The 20,868-nt window shown below is 40.1% G+C and overlaps 1 long non-coding RNA gene and 1 pseudogene across 2 annotated transcripts in view; both read left to right on the forward strand.

Moving 5' to 3' along the window:
* The first annotated feature begins 240 nt into the window (after positions 1-240).
* The window catches only part of LOC141541196 (uncharacterized), a 105,880-nt gene continuing 85,252 nt past the window's right edge, over positions 241-20,868 (forward strand). The window contains exon 1 of one of the 2 annotated variants that reach the window (XR_012481679.1): positions 241-479. This is a non-coding gene — a long non-coding RNA (uncharacterized LOC141541196). The remainder of the gene's footprint in view (positions 480-20,868) is intronic. The other variant, XR_012481678.1, reaches the window with a different exon arrangement.
* Positions 3,595-19,125, forward strand: LOC141541195 (ribosome biogenesis protein NSA2 homolog pseudogene; annotated as a pseudogene).

Consider the following 20,868-nt stretch of genomic DNA (forward strand, 5'->3'; position numbering starts at 1 on the left):
GGGCCGGGCTGCGGGCTCGAACCTTCTCCGGGCAGAGACGTTTCCGAGGCGCCGTTACTGGACCTCCCGCGAGGCCTCCGTTTCCCGCGCTTTTACCCGCCACAACCCGTAGGGGTGATTTCCTTCCCCTCCTCCCCGCCTTCTGCTCTGGGTCGTCGTAGCCCGGTGCCGGGCCCAGGTTCTACACGCTCTCCCCTAACCTCCGCTCGGCTCCGCCACTGGCCTAGGGTGAGTAAAGGAGGCGAGGGGCGGGGCACGTGGGGGCGGGGCCGTGAGCTCCGCCTGGAGACCATGGGGAGGGTCACGTGACGCCGGGTCCATTCATTCCCCCTCCCCACCCAAACCGAGCCGCGGATCTTCTGTTGTAGCCTTGAGGGCGCGCAGCTCCGGGAGAGCTCGGGTGACTTGCCGCGGCCCCCATCTTTGACCTCAGCCCCAGGACGGGTGGGTGAGGCAAGCTTTGTCCACTCCTCTCCCAGGTAAGCTGAGACCGCGAGTGCCCGAGGTTCCCCCCCTCTCCGCCCCCCGCCTGGGGCCTTCTGATTCAGGGGGCCTTCCCTCCTGGGCCGAGCTGCTCGTCTCATCACCGAGCCCCGTTCCTTGGAACCCCTCATACTGGCGCGCCCAGAGGGACGGCGGGGACTGGAGCCGGACTCCCGTGGGTCTGGGATTGTCGGTTGGGACGCCTCTCCTGTGTGTGCACAGACCGCCCGTGCCGGCGCCCGTACCTTTGGGGCTCCCTGCCTCCCGGCTTTAGCGGTCAGCGGGCGGGCCTCGGCGGGAAGGGAGCCTTGTCCGCTGTCCCAGCGCCAGCGAGCGAGGGCCGGAGTCTGAAAGGCCCGATTTCAAATCCTTCCGGCCACGGCTCCCCCGCCCCCATTTCCCCCTCCCGGCCAAGTCTCCGGACTGTTTGCTCATCTGTTAAATGAGCAGCATCATACTGCTTAACCCTCAGCGGGAGCCGTGGGTAAGTTTGGAGCTTCAGAGTCCCAGGCTGGGTCCATTAAGCCAGAGCTTCGGAGGACGGATTCCCACACTTGTTTTTGTTTTTTGTTTTTTCCCTGAGGCTGGGGTTAAGTGACTTGCCCAGGGTCACACAGCTAGGAAGTGTTAAGTGTCTGAGACCAGATTTGAACTCGGGTCCTCCTGACTCCAGGGCTGATGCTCTAACCACTGCGCCCCCTAGCTGCCCCCCACTTGTTTTTGAGCACTAGGTGTGGAGGGAAATGCAGAAGAAGCCAAAAGTGGGATTACTTCCTTCTGCTCTAATTTGCTCTTTCCTCCCCATGACTTGTGTGACACTATTCCTCCTGATTGTCCTTTTTCCTTTGGAGCCAGTGCTGCTTTCCAGTTGGTGCAATTAGTGTTAGTCAGCAGTGTCCCCCTCCTCCTGACCCCGGAGGGATTTTCTTGGCAGTGAGTGGTTTGCCATCTCCTTTTTCCAGCTCTTGATTTCCAGATGAAGAAACAGATAAACCAGGTTAAGTGACTTGAACAGGGTCATACAGCTAGGAAGTGTTTGAGTCAGATTTGAATTAGGGTCCTCCAGGTGTGTGCTCCCAAGCTGCAGGTGTTTCTAAGTGTTAGTGTCCTCCAGTCCTTTGTCATTTCTTCCCCTGGTCATTTGGCCCAGGGTTTGTGTCTGTGTGCCACGGGCCCTTTTAGTGGCTTGGTGAAACCTGTGGATCCCTTGTCAGAATAATATCCTTAAATACATAAAATAAATGGGATCATAAAAGAATTATATTAAAGTTATAAAAACATTTTAAGAATTCAGATTAAGAACCTCAGAACTAGCTTGTTAATGCAGGTTTAACTCATCTTGATATAGAAAGGGAACATCCAAATCTTTTTTCTTGTTCCAACCGTTATTTGAAGTTCTAGAACTGTTTTTAGGTTTGAGGTGCCATGAAAATCAGGTAGCAACTGAAATGTTCCCTTAACATTTCTTACATCTCGCTAACCGTACTGCCACTGTTTAATGCTTAATTTGGCCAACCTTTATTCACTGTATAGTCTGTGAAATGCCCTGTGCTAGACACCGAGGATACAAAAAGGGAAATGAAACCCTCCCTGTTGAATGTTCTGCTTGAGGCTGGGGGTATAAACATGTATAGAGATACATGTAAGATAAATATATGCCAAATAAATACAAGGTAATTTCAGGAGGCAGAAAGAGGAAAGTCCTCAGGTGAGAGGTAGCACTTGGCCTCGGAGGATTCTGAGAGGCAGAGATGAGGAGCTGACCCATATTCCAGATGTGGAGGACAGCCTGGACAAAGGCCGAAAGGTGAGAGATGCAATATGTGGGAGCCCTTGCTAAGGCAGTTTTACTGCAGTGAAAATGCATGGAAAAGAATAATATGAAAGGAAACCTGGAAAGGCAGGTGGAAGCCTAGTGGTAGTGAATTAGGTAGAGAATTAGGAAAGGGATAACCCCTTTTTGGTTTGGTGCAAGGATGAATGCAGTCTAGTGACAGCGCAGAGTCCCCTGTAAAGGAATTTATAGGCCTGAAAACCTAGATAGGTTTATTACGGGGTTTGAAAGTAAAGTTAAAGTCTAGTTAGTAAAAGGTGAAGGTAGAGACAAAGGGGTACCAGAAATAGGATTCCAGTGGACAGAGATCCTTGGCAGCCAGGCTTAAGGCTGCCATGTTGGGAACCTCTGCAAAGAGAGAGCTCCAGTTTGGCTCTTTTATAGCTAAATGGGCTTGTGGGTGGTGTCCCAAGTTGGCTCAGATCCAGTGGGGGCTGGGACAGGCCCAGATCTATTGGAATTCAAAAGGGTGCTTTTGACAGGATTTGTGAATCAAAGGTCCTACCTTCTTGAATTGATAATGCATCTGCTGGGAATCCGAAAGGAATCTGCAAGAATTAGTTTCTTAAAGGGAGCACCACCCACACCATTAGAAGATTTTAAATGAAAAAGGCTATGTGGTGCAGTGGAAAGAGTTTTGGATTGAGACAAAGAACCTGGGTTTACATCCTGACTCTGCCACTAGCTCACTGTGTGAACTTGGACTAGTCACTTAGCTCATGTGAACCTCAGTTTCTTCAATGGAGAGGCTGGACTAGATAACATTGGATGTTCATCCCAATTCTGTGAGGAGCCAGATTGAGAATGTTGTATTTTATCCTAGAGGTAATAAGGATACACTAAAGATCCTGGAACTGAGAACTGTGCTTGAAGAAGATTATTTTGAAAGAGGAAAGAAGGAATAGACCAGAAGCAGAGAGACCAATCAGGATGATATCCCTTATATCCTTAAGCCTAAAACTTCCTCTCTTCAATTTTCATTCATTGTGCCTGGTACAAGTACAATTCCTCTTCTATGGAATAGCTCTGAAATACTTGATAAATATTCTCAGTTCAATTGATTTTTCTGTCAATGATACTTAAGGACATTTGCCATCCTGGTCAACATGTGTTAAATGCCCTTCACTATATCAATTTCCTCTCTTATTCATCTTCCACATAGCTGCCAAGGTAATTATAATGCACAGCTCTGACCATGTTACTCATGCTTAGTAAATTCTAGGGTTTCTCTATTAACTTTGTGATCAAATTTAAACTTTTTTTTTTTTTTTTTTTTTTTTTTTTTTTTTTGTCATTTAAAGCTGTTCACAACATGACTTCAGCCTGCTTTTCCAGAGTTATATCTGATTCCCCTGCAGTACAATGCAGTTCAGCCAAACTGGTGTTCCTGACGTAGTACCACATAACATTTACCATCTATTAGCTTTTACATATATTCTTTAACTTGGAGTGTACTGTCTCCTCACCTCTTCTATTTAGAATCCAATGTTCAGTTTAAATATTATCTCATGTTAAATATTATCTCACAGACCTTTCCTGATCATTACCTGTTCCGTCCCCTCCAAATTACCTTGGAGTGAGCTAATAGTTTGAGGGAAGGCACATAGATTAAAAAAGAGAGGGAGAAGCTCCTTGTAGAAGCCTTTTCTTTTCCCGCTTATGAGGAGTCAGTCACTAACAGCAGAGGGTCTAAAGCATTTTGGTTGGTTCTTCTGTGGGCCCCCAGCCATTGAAATGCTACAGAATTAATATATAGAGTTATATTGAAAATGGTATGGCTACTGCTTGGATTGAGAAAAAAAGAAAAGAAGCTGAGAAGCTCCTGAATGTCTAAAAGAAAATGAATTGTCTAAAGGCCAAATGCTACCATAAATAGCATCATTTTGAGAAGATTAAGTTAAAAAAGATTTATCAAGATGCATGGAAAGAAATATCAATCAAAAGAATGATGAACAAATTCCCCAAGAATCAGGTCTGTATATTTATTGGACAGAGAGGGAGAGTCCTAAGGCAAAGTCCTTTCCAACATGATTAAATGGGAATGAAAAGCTGGTATATGAGAAGTGCTCTTGCCAAAAGTTCATGCCCAAGGAGAAGCAGAAGGGTTAAAAGTTACTTGTACAAGAAAGAGAAGACTTGAAAGAGAATGGTTACTAAAGTCTGCTTTATTGGGGATGGCTTCACTGGAAAATCATCACTATATGAAAGATTTATTAGACCAATGGGTTTGCATTTAGGGATGCTTATGTAATTTATCCTGAAATTAAAGCTACTTTTTGCCTATCCACATTTGGTATGAAGAATCTTCCTCTCTACTATATACAACTTTGGTTGTTATTACCAAAGGAACTGCCATCGAAGTGAATGGGAATGGCTTGGGCTTTGTAACACAAGGAGGCAAAGTTATCTAGGGAAAATAGGCACAGTTGACCAACAATCCAAGACATGAATATTTACATGTTGTCTTGCTTGTTTGATTGAATGAAGTTCTACAACTTTGAGAGTTATGTAAGATTCTACCACATATCAAAAAAATCCACAACAATCACTACATTGAACAGGAAAAACCAAACCAAAGACCCAGTTCTACATATTGGTGGTTTTGATATGAAGATAGCTTGGAAAAAAGATAAGACACTATTTTCTATTTTCTGAGACTTTTTATCATTTTGGAGTGTAATTTTAAAAGTTTATAGCTTAAAAAAAATTAAAAAGTGGGGACTTCATGTGAGATATGAAGAAATGTTTCAGTTATGCAGGACAGCCAATGAAACCTCTTTCTTGGAGTCTTAAAATAAGTTTCTTTTGTGAGGAGCAGTAGGGGAGCTGGTGTCATTGGATCACAGAAAACATGAAAGGTAAGTTGTAGGAAGACTAGAAGGGTGAGGGAGGGAAGGAAATAAGTAACAAAAAGCTTTAAAAATCAAACAGGATTTTATATTTGATCCTAGAATAATAGGGAGCTATTGGAGTTTGTTGAAGGAAAATCACTTTTGGTAGCTGAATGGAAGATAGATTGGAGTAGGGAGAGACTTGAGTGGCACAGACACTTCCCACTCCCCTGTCCCTTAACAGGTTTTTACAATAGTGCAGCATTGAAGTAAGTAATTAGGGTCTGTTGTGGAGTTGTGACAATGTCAGAGGAAAGAGGAAGGACATAAGAATGTTCTGAAGGTAAACAACTGAGTGGATTTGGGTAGTAAGAGTTTGAGGAGCAAATATATGGAAGTTGGTTACCTACCTGTGTGGGAGGATAGAGAAGCTCAAAAGGGATTTTAGAAGGGAAATAGCAGGAATTGGATGTTTAATTTGAAATGTCTTGAAATGTCACAGCAAACTTTTAGAGCTGTGTTCTGTCTTCAGAACTTGTGGCATAAACTCTCATCCAGTAGGAAGTTGGAGAAGCAAGGATGCAGGTTGGGAGAGGTTAAGACAAGTAGATCTGAGAGTCAGGGGCAGCATTGTAGTAACAGCAATGAGGAAATTTTTATTTTACTATTCTGATCTTGTTTTCATTTTCTATGCTTGCTAAATTGGTCAATGAAGGCCTTTTTTTTTTCCAGCATCAGAATTGTTTCTGTAGGTGCCAAATTTAATAAAGAGCCTTAGATCCTTCCTGGTCTTATTTCCTTTGTAGAATTTGAATCCACTGGAGTCTATCTAGACTTTCTTCAGTCCTTGGAAATTTGTTCTCCCGATATCTGGAATATATGTCAGACAATCCCCAGATTTCCTCTCCTTCTTTTGCATTTATTTGAAGATGGAATGGGTACTTTCTCAGAGTTACTATTATTTGCACCCTAGCAGCCAGCCCTATGGGGTGAAAATTGGGACTAGAGCAGTAGTTTTTCCTCATTATATCCTCTATCTTTAGAAGCATAAGATGATTATGAAGTCAAGAAATTCTTATTAGCTGCTCTTTTTATGTTGATCAGTGAGCTTTAACAGATGTACACATCTGTTTTTTATATCATACTTAGATTCCATGCTTGTCATCTGTTTCCCAAATTTCTCATATTTGTCCAGGTGATATACCCCAGTGTCAATTCACTTATGTTTCTGCCTCTTTAAAAACTTCATCTAAATGAGCTGCTTCATGCTTCCTCATTCTGGATTTCCACCAGTAAGCATATATATATGTTCTTTATATATAGTATAAGTCTATCCTAGTTGACCCTTTTATTGATTTTGTTCCTTTTGACAGTCATAATTCAGTCCTAGTTTTTATTCCACCAAGTCTCAATCATATCTATGGGATCAAGTTTGGTTGGGTTTTTTGTTTTGTTTGTTTTTTATATTGAGATCTTTAGTTTACTCTGCTTGTTACCTATACTTTGTACACTCAAAAAGAGCCATGGATTATGTCACTGACTCCTTTCTTGAATCCTGTTTTGTATCCTATGAATTCTGTCTGTGAATATATTCTCTGTACTTTCTAGGTAGAAAGAATAGCTGTCAATACTCCTCATCAGAGAGTCACCAACCACTGCTGTTAGTCTCTTCTTCCCTTGACTTTTACTGAATCATTGAACATCTGATGTCATTTATGAATACGTATCATCATTCTTGGAGGACATGAATCTGCTTTTTAAAAAAATTATTATTATAGCTTTTTATTTACAAGATATATGCATAGGTAATTTTTCAGCATTGACAATTGCAAAACTTTTTGTTCCAACTTTTCCCCCTCCTTTCCCCCACCCTTTTCCCCAGATGGCAGGTTGATCAATACATATTAAATATGTTAAAGTATAAGTTAAATACAATATATGTATACATGTCCAAACTGTTATTTTGCTGTACAAAAATAATTGGACTTTGGAATAGTGTACAATTAGCTTGTGAAGGAAATAAAAAGTGCAGATGGACAAAAATAGAGAATTCTATGTAGTGGTTCATAGTCATCTCCCAGAGTTTTTTCCTTGGTTGTCTGCTCCTTCTTTTTGAAAATGCTTCAGATCTTTTTCTTACCTTCCAGTTTCAGGTATCCTTCTCTTTCCTCTCTCCTAAACTTTGCTGATATAAAATCACAGTACTGCAAGGTACCTCCAAGTCCAACTACTCTAACCTATAACTAGACAAAAATGCCCTGCTTTACATAAACACCTTTTCTTTGAAAACCTTCAGTGAAGTTAAACTATTTCCAGAGACAGCTTTGCCCACTTGTTAAGAAATTTTCTTTATGTCTCAACCCTCTGTAAATTCCACCATCATTCTTAGTTCTGCCCCCTGGAGTCATACAGAGTTTCTAATCCCTCTTTCCTAAAACAACTCTTAACCTTTTCAGATAGTCATCTTATGTTCCCCGACCCTTTACCGACCAAGTCTTGTCTTCTGGAGGCTAAACTCCATTTCCTTTAGTTCATCTCATATAATATGCACTTGAGAGCCTTTCCCATTCTGATCCTGGATGCTCTCCAGGCTTCCCCAAAGTGCCACATCCAGAACTGAATCCAGTACTGCACATATGATCTGACCAGGGCAAAATCTTCCCTTCCTCCTCCTCATATATGATGAAATGAAAACTTCTGATCCTAAAATTCGAGACCCTCTATAGTTGGTTTCCAACTTTACCTTTCCAATTTTACTGCTCCATATTCTGTTATCTTCCCGTTTTAAAAATCTGTCCTATATATGTGCTTGTCTCTATGACTTTGTTTCTGCCATTCTCTGTGTTTGGCATGCCTCCTCTCTTTGTTGTGCTTCAGTTCCCTTTTTAATGTCTTGACCAGTTTCCCTAATTGTCCTATTTAGTTACTCTGTCTCAGGTTATAACTATTCCCTCTTAATGTTTGATAGGATAAAGATCTTATATCTTAGACCTTAGGCTATACTTATTCCCTATTAATGTTTGATCCATTTCCTTTATCCATTTTAGACATCATTAGAATATCAGGAGCCTCTCCACTACCTCCCTCCATTATGTCATCCCTCATCTTAGGTTCCTCTGCCCATTAGGTCATCCCCATCCAGGCAATCTCCCCTATTATGTCATCGGTCTTGTAACCCTATCAAAGAATCTTGTATCTGACACTCAGGGCTGGATTCTTTGAGACGATAGTCTCATTCAACCCTGGGACCAAACCATGGATCTATTTGGTCCCAGTAAATCTCTCCATTAAATAAATTATTAAATTGTTCTCTAAGCTCTATCTTGCTCGGTCTCTATTCAAATCTTTGAATCACCTTCCTCTAGAAGGTTTTAATTTTGACCAACCCTATGTGAAGTAAATCAAATGAAAACCAAAAATGAAGCTAGAACAATGCAAGGACTTATGGCAAGGTCAAGCTTCTCTCTGATAACTCCAGAGTTAACCAGCAATACACAAAGCTCCTTATTGCAATCATGTCATGTCCTCTGCTGTTGGGGAGCATATGAACAGCTTGCTGTGAGTTAGGTCTGTGGTTATATGTGCACGACTCAGCCTCTGCTTACAGAGCAGCAGGGCTCAAGACATTTGTGTTGTCCATTCAAAGGGGCAACCCACTCCAGGGGAAAAGGGTGAACAGACAGGGCTGCAGAAAGGAGCAGATTATGCAATTAGACCAAGGCAGGCAAACCCCAACCTTTTAAGAGGCCTGACACCAAACTGCAAGGTCCTTTTAAGTATGCTGAAATACTAATTAAGGACCTGGGGTAACAGGAGTCGAGAAACAGATCAGAGAGACTGCCAGTGCCAAGACAGGTATCAGATTTCTGGTTGTTTCTAAAAAATAATCCCCAAAATTGAGTCTGCCAGGTCAATTCAACAGAATAAAGGATTTCAAAGTTAAAGCATAACCAGCAAAATCATAGTCCAGTAAATTTAAGCTAGGAGTAAAAAAATGAAAATGACTGTTTAAAGGACTGCCAATTAAATCTGAATTAGTAAGATAGGGGGTGGGGCAGAAGTACCTAAGAAAATACATCCGTTTCCCCAATTTCGTATTTCTTCCTCCCCTTTTTTTTTTCCCTCACGGAAAGGAATTATTAAATAACCATTCCACACAAATCCTGATCGAATCAAAATTCCTATACATATACATAACAGACTAAAATTCCCTCAAACATAACAGCAATAGTTACATAAGTTTAACAATTTCCATTCCATCCTAAGTCTTAAAACACAATAATACAGTTAAAATTCTAACAATTCAGTTACTTTCTCACTCCCCCATATTAATCTAAATTACATCAGGAGCAGGGGCAATGGTTTTCTCAAAAACTGTTTCCTGCTGAAGATGGGTGCAGATTCTCAGTCCACGGAGGGAGATGGGTGTAGTGTGGCCTGCCAACAATCAAAGCTCAATCTAGGTCCCAGAAACAAGTCAATATATCTGTAATTTGACCAAATCTAAAAACAAAAATCTAACAAAGAAAAGTTAGAATAGTCTGAGATAGAAGGACTGGTCCACAAGGACTGCTACAAGATGTGACCTCTCATTAGTTATAAATCTTTAAAAAAAAAAAAAAAAAAAAAATCCCTGAATATCCTGACACAACATCTAGTAACAGATAGATGACCTGACTAAATACTTATTTGCTCACGTATATAGGGTATAATGATTACAGATAACCAGGCATAACATATAACCAGATTGAAAACAGCAAGGTATGACATAATTGAATTGCATTAACAGTTTATTATTGACCATTGCTCTGATTATAGAAATCAGTTAACAGGAGGAAAAAATGCAGTGACATATTAACCACAAACCCAATAAATTTTACCTCCAGTAACAAATTCCATTAACCAAAGTTTCAGATAAATCCTAAACAGATATTTACCATAACCTTATATTTATACAAATCAGTTTGCTGATTTTAGCCAAAACCAGGTGGCTACAACTTGATAGAAAACGGCTGGAATACAGTTTAGAGGGAGGGGGAAGGAGAAGATTCCATGTGGCCACCCTTCCCCCCCACTTCCACCTCCAAAGAGGCAGGAGGGAGGGGCAGGTGAACTAACCTGCCCTCCAGGCTAACTAGATGCTCTATAGAAGTAGCAGAGAGTAGTGGGGGGCTGAGTTTAATCTTCACCTTTGAAGACAAAAGATCCCTACCCCACCCAACCTTTAAAGTAGCAGAAATCGATGTGTGTGTGTGTTGGGGGGAGATTCCATAAAACCCACATGTCCAGCAGAGCTGGATTTAAAGCATAACTTATAATGTTGTAATATAGGTTAACAGACTCTGAACCAAACTAAATAAAGCTTTAAATTCCCAATAATATAAAACTGCTTTTCCTATCATATTTCAAATAATGAATTTCACTAAACAGCATAGTTTTTCTTTCTCTTCCCTCTGGCCCCATGTGGCCATTATTCCCAATGGACTCTCCTCCTAAGCTCCAACTTGGTCAGAGTTGGAGCCTTCAGAAAAGTCAGATCCTTTTTGCTACATAGTTTACCTAATTAGAGGCACATGACCTCTTTCAGGCCAGTTAACAACTTCTTTAACAAGCTATTTTTCTTTTAAGATGTTATACTTAAAGATAACTGAATCTAACCTGCATAGGCAACAGTAAAATTATTTCCCACAACTTTAAAACTGCCCAAAAGAATACTCAGAATAAATCTGGCATGCAAAGGCACTTACCAAATTTAGAATCATCCTAAAATTCCTAATCAAATTCTCCAGCTGAAGTTCAGTATTGAAATAACCAATTCCCAAATTTGATCATTGTTCTTAAATTTAACAGAGCTGTTATATTAACAAAACATACAAACAAATCACATAGAACACAACACAGACCAGGGGCTATCTGGAAAGAAGAGTCCTGAGGAAAGTTGTCGGCTCCAGAGCCTTCCTTCCCATAATCTAAACGGAGCCTTTTTTTTTTTTTTTTTTATGCCAGATGGTGTCTTAAAAAAGAACTGTCTTAGACACCCAGGTAGGGTCCCCTGTGTCCAGAAGACCCCCTACTTCCAGAATTTATGCCCATCAGCATTTCATAAATCTGGGAATACAGATGCTATCATACAGAACAGGTCTTATACAGATAAAGCAGAACAGGTCTTAAGACTTAACCAGATGGTACCCCAAAAGGTACCCAGACAGGCTTACTCCTATGGCCAAAATGGGGGTGTCTCCCATCAGGCTATTGTGGCTGGAAATTGCTCTCTTTCCCAGAGGCTCTGGGAAAAAAAAAATCCTGGGGGGCCTAGCCTCTTCAGGCCAAGAATTCAGATCCACAGCCACCTTGAGGACCAAGGCAGAGGCTGGAAAGTCTCTTATCTCTAATCCTGCTCATTTTCTAACATCTTGCTGGGGCCTCCAAAATGTAATGCCCGAGAAACTGAGCAAGATATAGATTAGAGAACAATTTAATAATTTATTTAATGGAGAGATTTACTGGGACCAAATGGATCCATGGTTTGGTCCCAGGGCTGAATGAGACTATAGTCTTAAAAGAGTCCAGCCCTGAATGTCAGATACAAGATTCTTTTTGTAGGATTACGAGACCGTTGACCTAATGGAGGAAGAACCTAGATGGGGATGACCTAATGGGGGTGGGATCTAGGATGAGGATGATATAATGGAGGCAGGCATCTAGGATGACATAATGGAGAGAGGTAGTGGATAAGCTCCTGATAATTCTGATGTCTAAAATGGATAAAGACCTTTATCCCCTAAGATATAAGACCTTTATGCTATCAAACTTTGAGAGGGAATGGTTATAACCTGAGGCAGAGTAACTAAATAGGACAATTAGGGAAACTGGGTCAGGACATTAAAAGAACTGTGGCACAACACCTTCATGACTTGTTGGCAGCCTACATCAGTTTGTCCTTGGAGGACTAGCTTAAAAGCCACCTTTTCCATGAAGCCTTTGATGATTCTTCTCTACAGAAATAATTACCTTATCTGAACTGTCATAGTACTTCAGTGTTCATGTATTTCTCACATTTTATATATATTGTTATCCCTCTAACAATATTACTAAGCTGATTCTTCTGGGAATGTTTTATTCATTTAATCTCAGTGCCCAGCACCATGGCTTATCCATAATAAATGCCTATTCAGTTTTGTGTGAATTGAGTCAGAATTTGGGAGTTGGAATGGACATCTACTGTATATGAAAGGAACCTTAACTCTGACATACTAAATAAGTGCTTGAAATAAAATTTTTGACCTGAAAAAGAACCTTTAAAATTATCTAGTCTAATCTTCTTAATTTAGTGATTTACATAGTCATATAGCTAGGGGCAGAGTTTCTCAACAAAACATTAATGACCTGTAAATCTATGATCTTTTCTTTTTCATCATATTGATTTCCCCAGAATTAAGACTATTGTGAACTGGTATAATGCAAATTGAAACTGGAACCATAGTACACAGAAACATCTTCCAAATCATCTATAAATTGGATATTGACAAAAACAGCATACCACACAGTATAATGATTCTTCTCTCCCCCCCCCCCCCAGACTGGGGTTAAGTGACTTGCCCAGGGTCACACAGCTAGGAAGTGTTAAGTGTCTGAGATCAGATTTGAACTCGGGTCCTTCTGAATTCAGGGCTGGTGCTCTATCCACTGCACCACCTAGCTGCCCCAGTACACTGATTAAAGGAAAGCTTTTCAGAGATGTTTTGGGGTAGGTCTCGAAAGAAGTCATGGAGAGGAACATCTTTGTGGAAGGCACATCAGAACTTCAAAAGGCCTGTTATTTAGTTGGTATGATGGCAATATTCCCTGACTTGTAGCATTTTATAACTTTCTAGATCATTATATATACTTTTGTGGTTAATAAACCAAGTAAACAAGACTATTTCATATTTCATGATGGTGAACTTTCTTGGAGATGAGCCTCACTAAATTAGGGTAAGTGGACAAGACACAATATGTCTTGGGGCCCATATTTGTTTCTTTTTAAAAGTTTTTATTGCAGCAGTTTTATACTGTTGTGATTTCCTGCTTTGTAATTTTCCTTTAGTTAGTAGGGAAGAGTTCAATGGAGAACAGTTAAGAAAACCCAATCCCCACAGCCACTGCACCTGAGTATTGGCAGCATTCCTCATCCTTCGTCATCCATCTTTCTCTCTAAAGAGAGCAGGAGATATATTTCATCATCTGTTCTGTAACAAGATAGGTCCTTTTAATTAGAGGTTGGCTGCCTTTCAGTGTTTTTGTTGAAGTTATTTCAAGCATTGTGTACATTGTTTTCCTGGTTCTGCTTGCTTTATTGTGTCAGATCATACAAGTTTTTGATATATCTCTAAATTCCTCATATTTGCTGTTCTTGTGATATAAATGTTTATACTGTAATATCACAGATTTTTTTGGTCATTTTCCAAGTGATAGGGACTTCAATGACCATCTAATTGGACCCATGAAAGGAATTTCCACTGTAATGTCCCCAACAAGTACTGTGTACTTCTGCTTCAAAGCTTCTCCAGGCAGCCCATTCTGCTTCAGAATTGTTCAAATTATTAGGAAGTTTTTTCTGACTCTGAGGGTAAATGTTCCTCTTTGCAACTTCCTGATCTGCCCTATGGGGAGAAATAGCAAGTCCTAATTCCTCTTCTAGGTTCTTGCAAGCAGTTATCATGTGGCCAGTGAGTCTTCTCATCCAAAGGCTAAACATCCCCAATACTTTAGCTGACCTTCAAATGTAATAGATTCAGGTCCTTGACTGTCTTGGTTAACTATGTCCCCTGGATATACACTATGTTTCCAGTTTTTTGGGGGGAGGGGGCTGCCACAAAAAAAGTTCTGTGACCATTTTGGCATGTTTATCAGACCTGCCTTTCCTTCTTTGATCTATTTGAGAGCTATGTTCAATAGTAAAATGTCTACATCAAATAGTTTAGTCACTTTCCTTTAGTAATTTCAAATTATTTTCTACATTGGTTGGACCAATTCACAGCTCCACCAACTTGGTATAATATTTCAAGTCTTGTGTTTGAGCTTTCCATTTTTGTGAAATCTTCCAGAACTTGAGTTTTATTTATTTATTTATTTTATTAAAGCTTTTTAATTTTCAAAAGATATGCATGGATAGTTTTTCAACATTAACCCTTGCAAAACCTTGTATTCAAATTTCTTCCCCCTCTTCCCTCCACCCCCTCCCGTAGATAGCAAGTTATCCAAGATATGTTAAAGATGATAAAAATATATGCTAAATTCAATATATGCATACATATTTATACAATTATCTTACTGCATAAGAAAAATAAAATCAAAAAGAAAAACAATGAGAAGAAAAAAAATGAGAAAAAACAAAATGCAAGCTAACTGCAACAAAAAGAATAAGAATGTTATGTTGTGATCCATACTCAGTGTCCACAGGCACTCTTCATCACAAGGCCATTGGAACTGGCCTCAGTCATCTCATTGTTGAGAAGAGCCATATCCAACAGAATCGATCATTGTGTAATCTTGTTGCCATGTATAATGATCTCCTGGTTCTGCTTATTTCACTCAGCATCACTTCCTATAAGTCTCTCTAGGCCTCTCTGAAATCATTCTGCTGGTCGTTTCTTACAGAACAATAATATTCCATAGCATTCATATACAACTTATTACAGCCATTCCCCAAGTGATGGGCATCCCCTCAGTTTCCAGTTTCTTGCCACTACAAAAAGGATTGCTACAAACATTTTTGCACATGAGGGATCTTTTCTCTTTTTATGATCTCTTTGAGATCCAGAGCTTAACGTTTATTGGCATGGACTCCAAGACACCTCTGTACCCAAACAAAGCATCTGACATATGATTTCAGTGGTAAAGACGTAAAGTTTTAGAGCGAATGGCAAATTTGTTTAGCTAGAAGAGGACGTAATATGGACTGGTGGTTTTAGATCTGATAGCATAAGCTGTTAATAAGTATCTTTTGAAAGTTTTCAAACAGGAGTTCCCACACTAATGAAATTATAGGATATTTGATTTTTGAAGCTGTTCTAGGGATCCAGTCTTCTGGCTTTTTTTCAACAGCTCTCAAAGCAAGTACCAATAGGTAATGAACATTGTTAAGCCTAGAGTTCAAATGACAGAACACAGCTTTAAAAGTTTGCTATGGTAGTGTTCAAAAAGACCACAAGATGGAGATATGAATCTATGAAAGAAGACTTTTTTGTTAAAAAGAAATTTGATACTCTACTAATCAAGAATTGGAATTTTTTCCCCTATTACTAATCATGAAAACAGAATTTCAAGAGTACCTTTGCTTTCACACAAGAAGTAGTAATGAATGTACTTTTAAGAAATAACTAATTCTGATATTTGCTATCTTTGAAATCTAGAAAATTTTTTCACCCTTCAAAATAAAAACAGCATTCATCTAAAAATTAAGTCTTTGCTGTGGTCTTCATTAATCTTGTCTTTCTCTTCTGTGTCTTTTCAGTGACAACTTTTAAGTGTCCACTGTGAACAAGACATTATACTAGGCATTTGGGATATTAAGTAAATCAGTTCCTGGATTTTATATAAGTAAACTGGACCCAACTTCCTTTTCCCTTTCCTTAAAGATTGGTCATTACTGAATTCTAACTTCTAATTTACATTTGTATTTTCAGTATTTAGTGCAACATACTGACAGACCAGAAAGTTAATTTGATCTTAGACTGTACAGTGTAAAGAATGAATGAAGTTGATGGTTCTACTTATTGGACATAGTCAGACTTAGTCAATAAACATTTATTAAGTGCCTATTGCTAATAAGTACTGGGAATATGCCGAAGGGCAAAAGACAGACCCTACTTTCAAAGATGATATGCAAACAACTATGTACAGACAAGATATGTACAGGATAAATTGGAAATAATAAAAGGGAGACACTAGAATCCAGGGAGAATCAGAAAAGACTTCTTGTATCTAGAAAGTTAAGATTTTAACTACAACTGGAAAAAAGCCAGAGAATCCAGGAAGTGGGAATGAGGAAGGAGAACATTCCAGGAATGGGGGAAAGCCAATGAAATTGCCTAGAGTAGGGAAATGGAATGTCTTGTTTAAAGAATTAAGGAGGCTATGGAAACATGTTTACATGAATTGATGCTCAGTGAAGTGAGTAGAACCAGGAGAACATTGTACACAGTAAAAGGAAGATTAGGTGATGATCAACTATCATAGACTTAGCTCTTCTCAGCAATACAGTGATCCAAGACAATTCCAATAGATTTTGAATGGAAAATGCTATCCACATCTTGAGAAAGAACTACGGAGATTGAATATGGATTGAAGCACACTGTTTTCACCTTTTGTTGTTTTCTGGTAATTTTTCCCTTTTGTTCTGATTTTTCTTTCCCAAAATGACTCATATGGAAAAATTGATTGTGCAAGCTATCTTGGGAGGGGAGAAGGGAAGAAGGGAGAAAACAATTGGAATTCAAAATCTTACAAAAATGAATGTTGGAAGCCATTTTTACTTGTAATCAGAAAAATAATATACCATTAAAATTTTTTAAAATTAAAATAAGGAGGTCAATGTTGTTGGATCAAAGAGTATTAATGTTGGTTTAGGGGTGTAGAGTAAGGTATAAGATTGGTAGGAGGTAGCTAGGTTATAAAGGCTTTCAGTGTCAAACAGGATTTTATATTTGATCCTGCAGATAATAGGGAAGTTGAGCAACTGGCATAGTAATACTTGAATTTTAAGGAAGACCAATTTGACAGCTGAGTGGAGGAATGGATAGGAGTGTGGAGATGCTTGTGGCAGATGGTGAGGTGGTGGTACTAGTTTCAGAGAAGAGGAGCATGAATGGAAGGTTATGAAGGTAATATTGTCAGGCTTTGGCAACAGATTGAATGCGGGGAGTGAGAGTGAGGAGTCCAGGATGATGTTAGGCTGCAAGGGTACCCTCAACAATAACAGTGAGAGGGCATCTAGTTAGCACAGAGTGGATAGACCATCAGCCCTGATGTCAGGAGGTCTGAGTTCAAATCCAGCCTAAGACACTTAACACATACTAGCTGTGTGACCCTGGGCAAGTCATTAAACCCCAATTGCCTTGACAACCCCTCCAAAAAAAAACTTACCCAAAATAAAAAAATGAAAAACATCTCCAATAATAGGGAAGCTGGAAGGGAAATTTTTTTTTTTTTTTTGGCCAGGGGAGACAATGTTTTGGACGTGTTGAGTTTAAAATGTCTAATAATTAGGACATCTAATTCAAAAGGTCCAATAGGTATTTGGAGTTGTGAGACAATAGAGGGGTTGGGGTAGATGATGAAGATTTGAGAATCACCAGCATTTTTATGATACTGAATCTTTGGGAGCTGGTGAGATCACCTGGTGAAATAGTATAGAGAAAGGTGAAAAGAGGATGCAGGACAGAATTCTGTGGGATACTCAATGATTAGAAAGTAGGACTTAGATGGGGGACCTTGTTTGAACTTGTTCCTTGGTCAGTACATGGCCTAGGTCCTGTGACCACTCTTCATTCCAGAATGCTAGCCTTGGGCACAGGTTCCTTCAGTTCTGGATCTGTGACCTGATACTGGGTAGTCGGTGACAGCTGTCAGTTGGCCCCTGTTCTAGCAGCCTGCTTGAGGTCATGGTGCCGCCATTTGGAGCTGGGACCTCTTCCTGCTTCAGGGCACAGCCTCATTCTCTGCAGCTGCCACTCGGAAATGCTCCCTCTGGTCAGTCTTGGCCACTTTGTCTCTTCTGTGCACAGATCTTTTGTTTCCTATGCCAATCTCACTGGAAAAGATTTACTGTAACTCTTTTTTGGATCTCCCACTGGTATTCAGTCTCTGGGGTGTTTTCTTAAGGTTTATAGAACTTATTCCTGCTATTCTATCAAATTACCTCTGCATCTTGCCAACTATCTTTCAATGATCTGTTCCAGCATTTCCCCAGGAATCAAAGTCAAGCTCGTTGGCTTAAGGTTTGCAGATTCTGGTTCTTCCCATTTTGAAAATTGGATCAACACTGGTCCTTGCTCAGTCTGAGAGTCTCTTGTTCCCTGTGACCTTTCAGAGATCACCTAAAAATGCTCTACTAGTTCTTGGAGTACCTGAGAATGTCATTCAGCCAGGCCAGAAGGCTTAAACCTCATCAAGGGTGGTGAGGTGATCTTTTATGCCCTTTATCTCATGTATCAGCTCCATGTTGGTCATTTTGATCCTTTGAAAGAGACACATTTGAGTTGTAGCAGAGTGGGGATAACATTTCATTGGGAACCTCTAGACTCTCCAGCCTTGAATACAGATTGAAAAGAGCAATCCAGCCTAGGAAGCAAGAAGGATCTTACACACCATACTGCTGGGGGCTTCATTTAAATTGGGCATAATAATAATAGTGGTTGTAACTATCTCACAGGATTGATGGAAGACTCAAATAAAGTAATATATCTAAAGTGCTCTGCAAACTTAAAAAGCATTATACAAACAATTATTATTACTTTTGAATTACAGAATTCCAAGCATCCTCTCCCAGGGTTCTAGTCACTTCTATATCACTGATTAGTTCTTTCTTTTTTGATCATAATTAAGTACAAAAAGAGCAATTCCTTCTTGTTTTGTCATCCCTCTGAAAGATCTACCGTTCCTTTTTCAACTATTACATTACAGCTACAAACTACCATAAAGCCAAAGTAAGAGTTGTCTGTCCTAACTGGAACTGCAAATCCCAAACATCATAAAGAGATATCCCAAATAACTATATATTAAAAATGCCATAAGTAACTTTCTTTTATTTCAAATTATTCATCAGTGTACCTATTTTCCCCCATTACCTTCAGCATTTGTCATTTCTGAGAGATATGAAGTAGTACTTCAGAGTTTTTTGATTTGCCTTTTTTTAATCAGTAGTGACTTAGAGCATTTGTTTTGATTTCTTCTGAAAAGTGCCTGTAATAATTAACAATTGGGAAATGGCTTTTATTTTTAGAAATTATTTAATAATTATTCATAATAATTATTATTTAGAAATTATAATTTATAAAAATAAATTTATACTCGGGATGTATTTGAGAAATGAGATCTTTGTGCAGCCCGGCACTGCTGATCACCCTTTTCTCTCTGAATTCTTCTCTCCTGGTTCTCCTTCTCCTGACCTCTGAATGCTCCTTGTCAGGCTCCTTTGTTGGATCTTCTTCTAGACCCTGTGTTCTTCTTGCAAGTGTCCCCTGGGCTCCACCCTGGGCCCTCTTCCCTCACATCTGTAGCTACCATTCAGACACCTCGTACATGGAAGTCCAGCAGATAAATGAAAAGTGTCTGAAACAAAATTCATTCCCCTTACAAGATTCCTTGTTACTGTGGAGCCATTTGCTAAGGCAAAGGCAGGCAGTGATGAGCTGAAAGCTAGGGATAGCACTCTCCTATGACTTGAGTTCTATAAGGTCTTAATTCTACATGGTTCATGAATGAAGTTTAAACATCCAAGTGCCCTTGGCAGAAGTTCTCCAGCCTCATTGCAGAGGGCAGCGTCAGCCCCTCAGTCTCTTGGGAGTCTTTCTGGGCTCTGCCCTCTCTCTGCTCAGGCCAGCTGCTCACCTCCGACACCGAGCCCCCTCTCCCCCCTTGGCCTCTTTGTATTTCACACAGTGCCTGGCACGTAGTAGGTGCTTAATAAATGCTAATGGATTGATTGACTATATTCAAGGCACTGGTACAATTCTCACACCAGCCATAATGGCAGAATTGCCTTTAGATTAATACTGGGCTTACCCAGGGACTGTTGGAATATATGGGAGCCACCTGACAGTGGCTGCTGGAGATCCAACCCAGACCTGTAGAAGGGATCTCCTCTTGTGAGAGGATGATATAAGGAAACTGGGAGGCAGTTGTCATTCTTTGACCTCTCTGACTGAAAGGCCATTGTATCGGCTGACTTCTCTCCTCTTCCCTCTGTCTCCAATTTATCTCATTCCCACTCCGTAACACTTGTGTCAGCAAAGACTTCCTTGCAGCTCCTTCAGATGTTATGATCCACAGCTGTGGAGGCTCTCGGAGAATTGACCTGTCCCTTAACAAGGGACTTTTGCTTCATCCCCACTTTGGAGGACACTGATCATCAGAAGCACAAAATATTATTAGGATTAAAATGAAACATGAAGAATAAAACAAAATAATTATGAAATAACATGGACAATCAAATACTGCCATATTTGTGTGGAAAATGGGAATGTTTGTACCTAAAGCTAGTCTGTGTCTGGATTATATGGTAAAAAGGATGTGCAAAGGAAGCATGGCAAGATTGTTGGTAGAATATTTTTTGATTTGGAGCAAAGTGATATGCTCAGCTTCTTTGAAGAGGTCTCAACTCCCAGTTCCATCAGGAGTAAGAATTTGTTGAGGTTTTGTCTGAGTGAGTTTCATTCATCCCCTTCTGCAACCCTTGAGCCACCAGAGCTCAAGGTGCAAGGGGGCAGGGAATAGGAAACCTTTAGATTGTGTTGGAATACCGGGATGGGCTGGATTTAGACCCATTTTTTGTCCCCTTCCAAGGGATTAAGCCTGGGGATAGCACCATCTGCTGGATATAGAGTCACCAGCCTGCTGCCTCATCCCTGCATCCTTCCATGCAGCTTTGGGCAGGCCTTGGATATAGTCAGCCTTTTTCCCAGACTCACAGAGTAACAAAATGTGGAGAAAAGTTCTAAGAGCAGGATGAGGCAGCCA

Source organism: Sminthopsis crassicaudata, chromosome 4 (assembly GCF_048593235.1).
Source record: "Sminthopsis crassicaudata isolate SCR6 chromosome 4, ASM4859323v1, whole genome shotgun sequence".
In the NCBI taxonomy this organism is placed as follows: domain Eukaryota; kingdom Metazoa; phylum Chordata; class Mammalia; order Dasyuromorphia; family Dasyuridae; genus Sminthopsis; species Sminthopsis crassicaudata.